Raw genomic sequence first — 12,865 nt, forward strand, 5'->3', positions numbered from 1 at the left:
TATAACGCCAGACCGGGAATGAAGCAGATTTTAACGATGAAAGTCATATAAGTGAACAATGCTTATAGAAGAAAATGTGTGACATTCATACCATGCTCTGCTTTAAGAAATTTCAGTATGTGCTTGACACATTTTCCACGAAAAAGATGAACCATAGTACTAATGTATATACTACAGTCTCCCGAACCACAAGCGCATTAAGCACTCGCAACAGGGGAGACCTCTTTAAGTTGCCTTATAGCTATTGACATGAGGCTAACCAAACTGAACTGCTAAAGATTTAGGCTATTGTTATTTTATTACTTTCTTATGGCGGTATATTGTCATATTTTATAAGAAATAATATTGTTTCGTGTTTGGTCTTTAATATTTTTATTCAAATTATGTTGATCCTAAATTTTCATTTCTGTTTTGATATTGCTTTGTTATTTTGTTTTTATTTGCCTTTATTTAATTGGCATTGAGTGTTGTTTGCTAATATTCGTGATACTTGATATCATTTGGTTTTGAAGTGATTCCACGCTCCTCTACGCCAAAGTTCTCCGTATTATCATATTTTTACTCATTGCCCAAAGGTATATGATGCCCCGGGTAGATTTGTTCGGCGTCACGCCAGCCCCCAGTTTCACGAGTAACCTAGATAAAAATTTCCAAAGAAAAAAAAAATATTACAAAAATTCTTAAAAAAATCTTTTGTTATGCTTTCTTATGGGTAATAGTAAGTTAGAGAATGATTGGTTTCGTGGTACAGCCAATACATAAGTTGCCTGTTCGTTGTCTCACTCGCCATAAGTATCGAATGACGGCATCTTTTTTCTCATTGAAACCTTGATAATTAGCACTCACAAGTGAACTGCACCATCTTCTTGTTACTGAAGGTAAATTAAGAAACTTTCTGGGCCCAGATCGGTTTAGTTTGGGGAGCTTCTAGTCACCGTATGCACATATAACGGTGACAGGACATGGATGCATGTTTTTGTCCTTTGATCGTTGCCTAAGCACCAAACATTATGAATCCACATGGGTTCTATACTCGCCGTAAGCCCTTTGTATATAGTGTTCATCATGAAACACTAAACTGCATGGATAGACATGGGCATGAATATTTCATGCCAATGGGAATCTAAAATTGGAAATACAATATGGAACACTTAATTACCTGTCCGGTACATTTCGTTGTATCAAAATATCTAAATTGATTGCCAATCATTTGCAAAGAGAAAAAAAGACACAGTGGAAAGAGGCCGTCAATCGATATACTAATGGGGAGGCAGATAACGCAGTGACAAAATGTATATTGCTTGTACCATGTAGCTGTTTCGACTTCCAAGAAACTGTAAGCATAAAACAGACAATCCAAAAGTGTAGATTTAGGAGGCAGCGGTGAATTTACTTCATATCTATATTTAATTAATTGTGAAAAAATGAGCAGCAGGTGTCCATGGATATGAACATATTGATGTAATTGCCGTAATCTGGTTAATACCATAGTATCATATACGTTTGCTAATAAGAATTAAACAAAAAGGATTGACAAATGTGTTCATCTGGCACATTTAAATCTCTACAATATACAGGAGGAATTTCTGATATCTTTATTCATGTTGTAAAGGACGAACAACCTACAAAATTGTGAATTTCTACAGAAAAAATCTCCATTTATATTCATCTCCATTGACATCTGGTCAAATTCACCTCCATTGTATTCCGGTCAAATCCATCCCCATTGTCTTCTGGTCAAATTCCTCTCCACTGACATCTTGTCAAATTCATCTCCATTGACATCTGGTCAAATTCATCTCCATTAACATCTTGTCAAATTCATCTCCATTGACATCTGGTCAAATTCATCTCCATTAACATCTGGTCAAATTCCTCTCCATTGACATCTTGTCAAATTCATCTCCATTGACATCTGGTCAAATTCATCTCCATTAACATCTGGTCAAATTCCTCTCCATTGACATCTTGTCAAATTCTTCTCCATTTACATCTTGTAAAATCCATCTCCACTTACATCTGGTCAAATTCATCTCCATTGACCTCTTGTCAAATTCATCTCCATTGACATCTGGTCAAATTCATCACAATGGACATCTGGTCAAATTCTTCTCCATTGACATCTGGTCAAATTCTTCTCCATTGACATCTGGTCAAATCCATCTCCATTGGCATCTGGTCAAATTCTTCTCCATTGACATCTGGTCAATTTCATCTCCATTAACAGCTGGTCAAATTCATCTCCATTGACATCTGGTCAAATACATCTCCATTGACGACATCTGGTCAAATTCATCCCCACTTACATCTGGTCAAATTCTTCTCAATTTACATCTGGTCACAATCATCCCCATTGACTTTTGGTAAAATTCATCTCCACTTACATCTGGTCAAATTCATAGTATTTCATATCTGGACCTTGAATTGAAGGGGCGTTCGTGAGAATAATTTATATGCTTTGGTGTTTTTTTTTCCTTTTTCGCTCAATACCCCTAATGACCTTTTTCACTTCCTGTTCTCACTTCTCTATGTTAGACTGGCGGTTTTCGTTTTGCTGAAAAGTACAATATAGTTACTTCTACATATCAAAGTAGATAGTTTAGGATTCGAAAACTATTTCGCATATTTAATGTAGGTGTCTCGTTATAATCCAGCTTCATTTGACCTTGACCTGGTTGTTTGTGTGTTCTGCGGTAGCCGATTGATGAAGTTGTGTAGCCCTGCAATTGTACTTGCTGTCCCTTTTGCATGATATCGTAAAACGCGACTAAATTTAGGATCTTCCCTTGACACCGCCTCACTTTGACCTCACCCTTGTAAGGAAGGCTCTAGGTTATGTCCCCTGGTCGAGACACACCATATAAAAGTGATAGTTTCTGCTCCTGTCTAGCACTCAGCATAAACGGAGTAGGGCGACTGGTTTGACCGTTGTCAGTTTATTGTGACCTGGTCTTTATTGTTATCTTATTAAAACATGGTGTCAGAAACACAGAAAAAGTTCACACCACCCACTCATATTATACTGACAACGGCAACTAATTTTACTCACATTATGCTGACCAGTAATTAATACTCTATATATTGTGGTGTGTCTCGATCAGGAGATTCCTCACATACGCGAGCACTCAATACATGGGCAGATGGGTAGAGGTGGGGTCAAAGTGGACGTAAGGAATGAAATGTCATTAAGGAAGAAAATAAATGATTGAAACCCTGATTTAGTCGCCTTTTACGACCACATAGCACCCTACCCGGTTAATGTCTCCTTTGCACCATGCCTCGCTTGGCCTATGATATGGTGTGATCGTTGAGGTAGCTGGTTAGTTAAGCATTGAACGTCTTTCAGTTAGCATTCACTCTGTCCAATTGGCATTTATATTGGCTATGAATGACGTTCAATGCTTAATTAACATTTGGTTACAATTTTATGATAAAATCCCAAGGAATTTTGTATCTATAATGAAGTAATAATTCGTTATCGTCATGGATGGAACAGTCATTTGAACAGTCGTCTTCCTTGATCGCTGGCACGACAATTGTGACGTCACAATGATAATGATGTCATAATAAGCGCTTGAAGTTCATTGTCTGTATGACTGCCAACTGCGTTTGGTAAGATTACTTAGTGGGACTGCAGTGAAAATGTAAATATTGGTGTGTTAGAGGCTTCTTGTAATGCATTTTTCAAGCGTAATAACCTGATGCGCCAATGCGAATCGTAATCAGCTATCATATTCAATTATATCAATATTGGTTCAAGCAAACTACTATTATCGGGGCATAAATTGCATTTCAACATCCAGTTTTGATCAAGAACAATTGCTTGCTTCCCACTCAGCGAAAATCGAACTACGCCCTTCGCTTTTCGGATACGTCATCCTTGTCTAACCAGGCTTACGATACACAGAAAGGTTCATCGAAGCCACACTTCCATGTTCAATGTCAAGATTAACTCTCACAGGATCAACGCTTCATAGATATATCTCATGAATGTCAGTAATATATCTGCTGTTTGAATAGAAGTAGTAGCCGTCACTAGCCGATAGTGCAGTGAAAATAGATTCTATTTGATATCCTTTTGTAGAAATCGAGTATATGAAATACAAAATTTGAAGGATACGATTAAAATGTATACAACACAAGAAGCATACCGCTTAGAGAAATCCGTTATATTTAGCTGTCCCTGTGTTATTATGAGACGCTTATTCACCTAGATCAATAGTTAGCTTTGCCAGTACAGATCAAACAAGAATGTTTGCCACAAGGAGAAATAGTCATATCGAGCAAGCTGTCTTTGCCAGGTCGGTTTAGCAGACGACAGAACGCAGGCGATCAGACCACCAAGCGGGCGTGTACAGACAAGACTGTCAGTCACGTGATCGTCGGCTTTAGTGTTTGAGAACCTAGCCAGGCGTATCGAGTGTGTGTTGGTCCCAGCATACCGAACAGATTAAAACTAGCCCGCTGTACTTGAGTAACGTATTTTTGGGATGGTCTGCTATAGACATGATATGGTGTTCTGTAAAAACGAAAGAAATGTTCATTGGAGCAATGCAAACCACCATGATCCCTTGGGTAACAAAGCATCTATTCTTTTGATCTCCTAACGGCAACTTTATACATATTATCTTCCAAAAACTTCAACCTGGAATGTCTCGGGCAGCAACACTAAGTGGTATAAAAACCTTCTAAACTGGTCTGTTTAAACTTTGAATCTTATCTATTCGTGACGATCTGTTGTGAAATACTGTCCTTTTTATTGACTTTACTACTGTACGTTCCAAACCTGTGTATGTTGATAAATCTACCTTCTAGCGCCATCGGCCAGTAAAGTGTCATACATGCTACACGTTATGTGCTCTAAGTTCGATTCCTCTAAAAGAATCAAATTAACTCTGTTTTGATTACCTCAATAGTAGAAGTAACTTATCAATTCTGTAAGTATTTTACTAGTTTCTATTTATATAATGGAATTGGTCATATGTTCACCAGCTTGTGGTATAAGATACTCTTTTACAAATGACCTACTTGCTTCTTACTGGAGAATTGATCATACTTCAATGCAGTGGATCTCATTTGTCTGGTGTCAAACAGTTAATTGCATTGAAACAGGTATATATGTACTGGCGAGACTTACTTTTTATAATAAAATAGTATTATATCAATGTTATTTGAAGATGATTACGGAGTGTTTACAATTCTTTATGTATGTAGAATCTTGCTGTACTTCTCAAGTTTCGATTTTGTGTATCTGGAAGGTTGTTGATGACTAAGTTTACTTGTTAATTCACATTGACCACGTGACGAACTCTATTGTGAAGTCATGATCATCTGACATCAAGAAAGTACCTTACGAAATAATACAAAATTGCAATGGATGTATAATACAATGCATTCAAATGTTCCATATTGTATTATTGATCGGGTGACCTCTGGAAGTTTGTTGAAATGTGTGAACTGTCAATCATGTCTTGTTACATGTTTTGACGGTAAGGGGAGTCTTGAGTTCTCGAAGAAAAACCAGCAACCTTTGCCATGCAGCTTCACCATATGCATATACATAGGGCAGGTGGTGATCAAATTACCTTGCTTCGCCATTGTGGCCTTTCGAATCCCAAACCATGTTAACAGTTCGATATGCGAAACAATATTCTATAAACTGTTGGTACACTGTGACTGTCGACACAAGCGTCATATAATACGAAAAGTTGTGGGAAATAACATATAATACAAAAACACCACATGTCCAGGGTTCGACTTCCAGGAGAATCAGTGTAGTAAAACCGATGAGTGTGTGACCACAATAAACATAAAATTTGTTTTACTATTATCATTGCCTGTTCTTTTGTCTTCGATATATAACGACCCTGCTTCACTAGTATTTAGTAACAATGTGTAAATGCTGCCAAATCCGCCGAGCGAAACATTCCTCGAGCGAACATTCAACATTTACCGAGCCCTTCCCATCAAGTCATCAACATCGCTGGCTTTGCTTTCCTGTTACATCGCCCGTTCACATGTTCATGGCCAACGCATGGATATTTGCTTGTTGTAGTAGATTTATTCTGCTAACTTCTATTCTAACTCTGCAGCAGCTGCAGACACACTATGTATATAGATTTGTACTTATGTATTAGTGTTGTCAGCAATGCATGGTGTATATATATATGAACATCATCGGTTATATACCTTTCCAAATACTGAATACAAACGATCACGAGGCCATCACGTGTTGTTATCTCTAGCGTACTTGATAATAACCCCTTTTGTTAAAGTTGTTACAGCAAACATTATCAACAGAGTCAAGCACAATGTGGAGACAGGAAGTACCTTAGTGATAATTTTTATAACAACCGGAAGTGACATGTTACAAGTGGAGTTCGTATTTAATAGCCTGCCACCGTTATATTAGTGGCGTTTTCATAACAGTCACTGGTTTGCTTATATGGTCCTAGTTTTCGTTAAAAGGTCGCTTTGTATGTTTTGCTGGGTCGTGAGATTTTAATGCAGATGGTTATTAAACCAAATTCTTTGGGGGAAAACGGAGTCAAAAATAAAATGTTACGCGGCTATAAGGATTGCAGATCTAATAATAGTGTCTTCTAGTGTCCACTTCATCTTCAACGGTGTACTTTAGTCACCTCATATGATTATGAAGCATGTGATATTAGGTGTGTATTATTAGGATTCAAAGCAACAGGATTTGTTTGTTTGTTTGATTAATTAAAGTCCTATCAACAGCTATGGTCATGTAAGGACGGCCTTCCATGTATGCGGTGTATTGCGTGTATGTTGTGCGAGGTGCGTGTTTTAGGAGACTGCAGTATATTCATGTTGTGTCTGTCTTAACAGGAGATCCCACAATACACATGTAGATAATTGAAAGCAACAATAGCAACAAGAGATCCCAGAAAGGTCTTCTCTGGGATTTTGGCGCCCACCATAGAATGATCAATATCTGTCAATCAAAACATGGATATTTACCCTGCTTTTCCCATCTTTTTTCACTGTTCCTTTGAATTTTTTGAGTACAGATAGGTTAACAACTAAACCTTAACTGTCAAATTCAATGTGCATGTGGCAATTATCAGTCATCCTGTGTTTGAATTTGTTCCAAAATTGGTTTCATATGTAGAACTCAGGACCAAGCAGACGATGAACCTACATATGAAATTTAAGAGAGTTCCCTTCAAAACTGTTTGAGAAATAGTGATAACAAACTTGAAATGTCAAAATTCAAGATGGCTGCCTGTTGACCATCTTTATCTTCGATCGACCCCAATATTCAATAAGCATAACTATAGCTATAGGGCCCGAGCGAGTATGAGACAGATCCATTTAGTTTTTTTGAACAGTAGTGGTAACAATCTTCAATTTCAAAATCTAAATTGCACCCATGGCTGTCTGCCGGCCATCTTGTTATCCAAACGATTCCAAAATACTATAACCACAACGAAGGACCCTTTAGTATTATTTTTTTTATAAAAAAAACCCCAATCAACTACCAAAATACCAAACCTATCGGCCATCTTGTTGACGAATCGTTTGCAGAATGCAATATGCATTACTAGAGCCCAAGAGGAGCTTATATATAAAATTTGAGACCGACCGTCTCAGTACATTCTGAGAAAATATCAATTATCAAAATCCAAGATGACTGCCTCTGGTTCATCTTGTTGACACATCTAGAATCCTTGGGGAACATGTTATGAAATTTGAACTCTCTTTGGTACTTTCTGAGAAATAGCACTAACAATAGTTTTGTACGGAAGGACAACGGAGGTAAGGCGAATAGGTAAAAATTAACAGTCCCTTATTCTGGAGCTCTCAAGTTCCTAACGAGATAAAATAGGATACGGCGAGCTCAAGTTTGACATTCTGAGACCTCTATCGATAAAAAGTGGAATATCGCTGGCCTTAATCTTTTGTTATCAAATTTTAAAACAAGAAAATACGGTGGGATATATTGGACCTTTTCGGGGAGACTCTCCAATGTCTTCTAACGACATCGGGGTAGAATCATGTGCCATATCCCATATAAGAGCAATAGGTGGGACACAGTAGGTTTTATTTTAGGGTTCCTCTATGCCTCCCTGAAACATGTGAGCAGGTCTGCTAGTATTCTGGGGTATGTGATTGTCTCTTTACGACTTGTAGTGGGTACACGAACACATTGCTCTAGCATGACATTAGAACTGTTCCAGCTTCTGTCATTGCATGATAATAAAAGACGACTTTGGAACAGTTTTCTATTCTCTATTGAGACCGCCTCACTTCTGATTTAATGGTTCCACCTAACGAAGAAGGATCTGGGTTTTTGTTCCCGGGCCGAGACACAATATGGTCTTAATAATAGTAGATTCTTCTGTTGAGCGCCCAACACAAAGGGAACGGGACGACTAGTCCTGCTTAGTTAGTAAAATGTGACCTGGCGGGGTGTACTGTTCAGTGTCTTTGGCAGAATGCTCCAGTTATTTGGCGTGGCAAATGTTAAAACAAGGTAAACCTACATACTACAGTCTCCACAATCCCGCACTGGGAGCGTTCCATAGTGACATAAAGTTGTTAGGGCATTAAGGCAATGTAAAACCAAACCAAATCAATTAATTTGTGGCACGTCGTGTCCATGGAGATGTGCTGTTGGTTACAGGTGGCTTTGTTCTGGATATATTCATAGTCTTCTGACAAAATAGCAGTAAGATACAGTAGTGTTTTGAAAAATCAAAGTAAACACTGCGGCATAGGTCAACCATAACTCACAACTGTGACATTTCGTTAAAAGCAGAGCCACAAGATTAGTAATACCGACTTGTATGTATTCATCCTAGAGGTAAGAATGCTACGGCGATGCTCTTAAGCAGTATCGATTTTCTAAGTGCACCTAAGCTTTTTCTTCAAGACGATAGTCTTGCTCAAATACATCGTAGCTGGGAAAAGTCGATATACATGTATATTTTGATTTCGTGGTATTACTACTATAATAAATGCTTGATGGGTTTTTGTTGAATGGTCTGAAGGTACTGAAACCAATCGCAAGCAACTATTCTTTGGGGAAACGCCGTATTAGAATCAAAATTATAACTTTTTTGTGATAGAAATACGCGTGTTACATACTGCCATATTGTCTGAACAACTAGTCTTGACAATATCCAGAAATTCAAATTATGAGTTCACATTCGCCATTCCTATTTCCAAGTGTCTTTGCTTATCAGCCTCTCGTAATGGATATCAATGTTATCCGTTGTGGGTCTAAAATTAGATTGCTGTATGTATAGAGGATGCTCCAGCAGTAGGCGATAACTCCCTCAACTGGATTCTGATAAGTACATGGTTTGTGATTAGCAGGAATTCGTCCAATCCCATTGATATACGAGAGCCTGATATGGCGACAATAAACAAGTTTCTTCTTTCATGGTTAATGGATCTCAGAAAATATTAAAATCTGTCATGATTGTTTTGATTACAAAAGTGTGAACTAGAATCGGTACCGAAATAGCCTTCAGCCAAAGCATATAAGACTTCAGATCTCAGTTGAACACTATTATCCCGAAAAGCAAAATAATCAAGGAATTTAATGCCTCAGCTTTATCATGGAGACATATAACAGTTCAATAACCTTTTTAATAGGCTTAGTGAGCAAATACAATCTACATGGGACGATTGTTTTGTGTGATATAAAACACGCATGCAAAATGGCTTGGTATAGCATACCTCGTATATGGTGTATCGATTAGAAAATCGTATACACCGAGACATTCCATTCCCGATAGCATTTTCAAGGTTCAAGTCAATTCAATTCAACGTAGCCGTTTAAGACCAATATTAAATCAATCAAGTCCACACTGGCAGATTCAATAGATTCAATAGGAACTAAGGCCATCGGAAAGTTCTCTTCTTCGTCACGAAATGCGCTCCGCTGCACGATTTGCGAGAAGCAACTAACTTATGCAAAATTGTATCCTCTTGAGTTCGAGCAATCTATTGATGATGCTTCGATACCCTTATATACCAATATCGGTCTCACAACCGTTAAAATACCTAGTCTAAACGATCCCTAGCGACGGTAGAGATAACAAGTGAGAACATAATCAGAGATCCAGTGCGGCCATAGCGAACCGGAAGTGTCTCCATCCCAAGTTGTTTGCTACCTGAATTTCAATATGATAAACATCGCATACTGTTTTTGTTGGTGTCATCAATTTAGGTATCACATGATGGTAAACAATGTTTGTCAGTAAGAAAATAATGCTCACCATGTGAATGACTGGTACAAAATGTATGGACGTACTTAATGAGAGACAAAAAACTTTTATCACATCAAGCACTTATGTTGTTATGGTCGTTAGAAGACTAGAATAATTTTCTTCGTTTCTTGTCTTTGGAATATTTCATTAGATCTATATACGGTAATATATATATATATATATGCCAGATATTGAAATAACGAACACACCACGAACCATGACACCTCGAAGCTACAGCTATAGGAGCACGACCATTTGTTTCCTTTTATATATGTATCTACGTACATATCCCATTGAGTGATGTTAAGCGGGGAAGGCGAGGCCCCGACCATCTGTGTGTGCTATGTCAATGTCGATACAACACACACCACCTAAAATTTAAATAGAACGTATAGCTCCCTTCCGTCTAGTAACAACAGGTAAGCAAAATTGTCACTTACGACTCTGTAGTGTTCCTTTTGACCTGCCAGGTAAGATTCTGTCAGCCTGATTTATTTATGTCTCGATGACGTGGCAGCTCTCCCGACGACAAGAGGCATTAATTCCATTACACACACGGTGTAGATCTAGATCTATCTAGTAGTACTGAGCATGAAACACTAGTTATGTACAATCAATAAAAAAATACCTTACACCATCATAAGATTGCCTCACGAAACAGCATTATCAGCTGTGCAAGTATGGCATAACAACGTACGGTATCAAAAACATCCATTCGATCTACCAAAAGATGGAAATATTCCACTGTATTCCGGAAGTTTATATTGCTATCGCTCGTTTCGTTTTCCTGCTTGGTAATCTATATTCATTGTACGAGTATATAGGATATTGTGTTTATATTGCTTACAACGCTCCACTTAAGATAAGAGTAACTTTTTTTATTGAGATATAAATTTATTTTATTTACATCCGGTTTGAGAACCTAAACGGAAGTAGGCTAAATCTAGAATTTACCGGATGTGCTTTGTCTTGATGTTCATGCATGACAATGTACATGCTTCATCTGAGGGCGAATCCAGTACAAATGGTCGCAAATAATTTCATTCTCTCGTTTCTCACCAATAAATACAACAAAATCACGAGGCCCTTTTATTCAATTTCCCTAAAGGGGGACATGGGTAAGACCGAGAAGGGCCGCACCCTCTTAATCTGCGCATGGTCTTCAAAACAAATCTATCAAGAATATTGTGAGTGCCAAATTGAGTGGACTTTAACACAACAAAGACATTGATATATAATTTTTAAGGGTTTTAATTGTCTACTTTATTGAAATTTCACAAATGCAGTTAAGAACTTTAACAATATTCAAACACTTACCAATTGCGTCAGATAGTAATTTCCTAATTATTTTAAGCAGACGAAGCTTTACTTCACCAGATTGGCGACTTCCCTAACCTCTTTTGTGCCACTACAAAGTGACCTGATTAAATGGCAACGATTGCTTAATCCACATCCAGTCAAGTAATTATCCTATGCAAAGTTTATATCACGGTCCAACGGGTAGATGCTAAATGATTGAAGTCGAGAGAATATCTTCATTTAAACATATCTCATGTTTTATCCGCGCCTTGAATATCAAATACCTGACTGACATAGCTAGGTCTTCCGTGCAGAAGGAACGCGTGGTGTCGGAAACCTTCGGTCACGTGGTTGTGGCACGGATATATAAACCCCGAAAGCGGGTCGAGTTGCTTCTTTGTTCGCTGTGAGCACATGGTCGATGTAATGTGCTGTGAGTGATCTCGTGAATGTCATCTAAATTTGGCGTCCCACGGCGTTAACTTTCCTGTCTAAGGTAAGGAAATGTGTCGTAAGTAACGTCTTGTCAATGTGTCGAGTGATATTGTAGCAGACAGCATGTTTATTCCTCTGGAAACTTGTAAACACTCTACGAACGGATATCTGGTCAGCGAGGCCGCTATCGCCATTACACTGTTGTAGGCTAGGCTCTGGCAGCGATGTACGGTATACGCAGTGGCTTGGCCTGTTGTCGTCTGCTTGTAGCGTGGTTTTCTGTTCGCCAGCCGCATGGGATAATCATACTACACATCAATACTCTTTATAGAGCTGCCTGCCGTCATTCTGGCTCGTTGGTTGAAGAGCTCTAGGTCGGCACTCATACTGTTATGGTAGTTTAGGATTGACCGATATTTCTATTGAAGAGAGGGGTGTCATTTTCAAGAAAAGTGGTTATCGTCCTGTATATATAATTAATATACTCTAGCATGGAGGTTCTTTTAATAAAAAGACTTCAAAACACACAGGGCATACCCAGACCTGCTAAGTACTACCTGATTTTATGAGTCTGGACTCTCATTGGTCAACTCATTATCCAATCAAATCCAGCTGTGTCATAGGACTAATTCCAGAAAGAGGCTGATACTTAAAATTCTTTTAATAACACTTTGTTCATTACAAAGTATGATTAAATAAGATAACTTGTGATTTATGATTTTTTTTTTATTTATTTGAAAAAAAAAAAAATTCTTGTGAATATCTAATATTGTAATGGGAAATTCCATTAGCTGCTACAAAAATTCCATTGGCTAATTGATGCAAAAAATGTTTTTTTTAATTAATGACAATATATAATCTCATTAATTTTATTAATATTAAAATTT

The 12,865-nt window shown here is 37.8% G+C and overlaps 1 protein-coding gene across 1 annotated transcript in view; it reads left to right on the forward strand.

Moving 5' to 3' along the window:
- The first annotated feature begins 11,933 nt into the window (after nucleotides 1-11,933).
- The window catches only part of LOC138332023 (uncharacterized), a 29,677-nt gene continuing 28,745 nt past the window's right edge, over nucleotides 11,934-12,865 (forward strand). Inside the window, exon 1 of the mRNA XM_069279951.1 lies at nucleotides 11,934-12,039. The gene's annotated coding sequence lies outside the window, so the exon portion shown is untranslated. The remainder of the gene's footprint in view (nucleotides 12,040-12,865) is intronic.

Source organism: Argopecten irradians, chromosome 9 (assembly GCF_041381155.1).
Source record: "Argopecten irradians isolate NY chromosome 9, Ai_NY, whole genome shotgun sequence".
Lineage (NCBI taxonomy): Eukaryota > Metazoa > Mollusca > Bivalvia > Pectinida > Pectinidae > Argopecten > Argopecten irradians.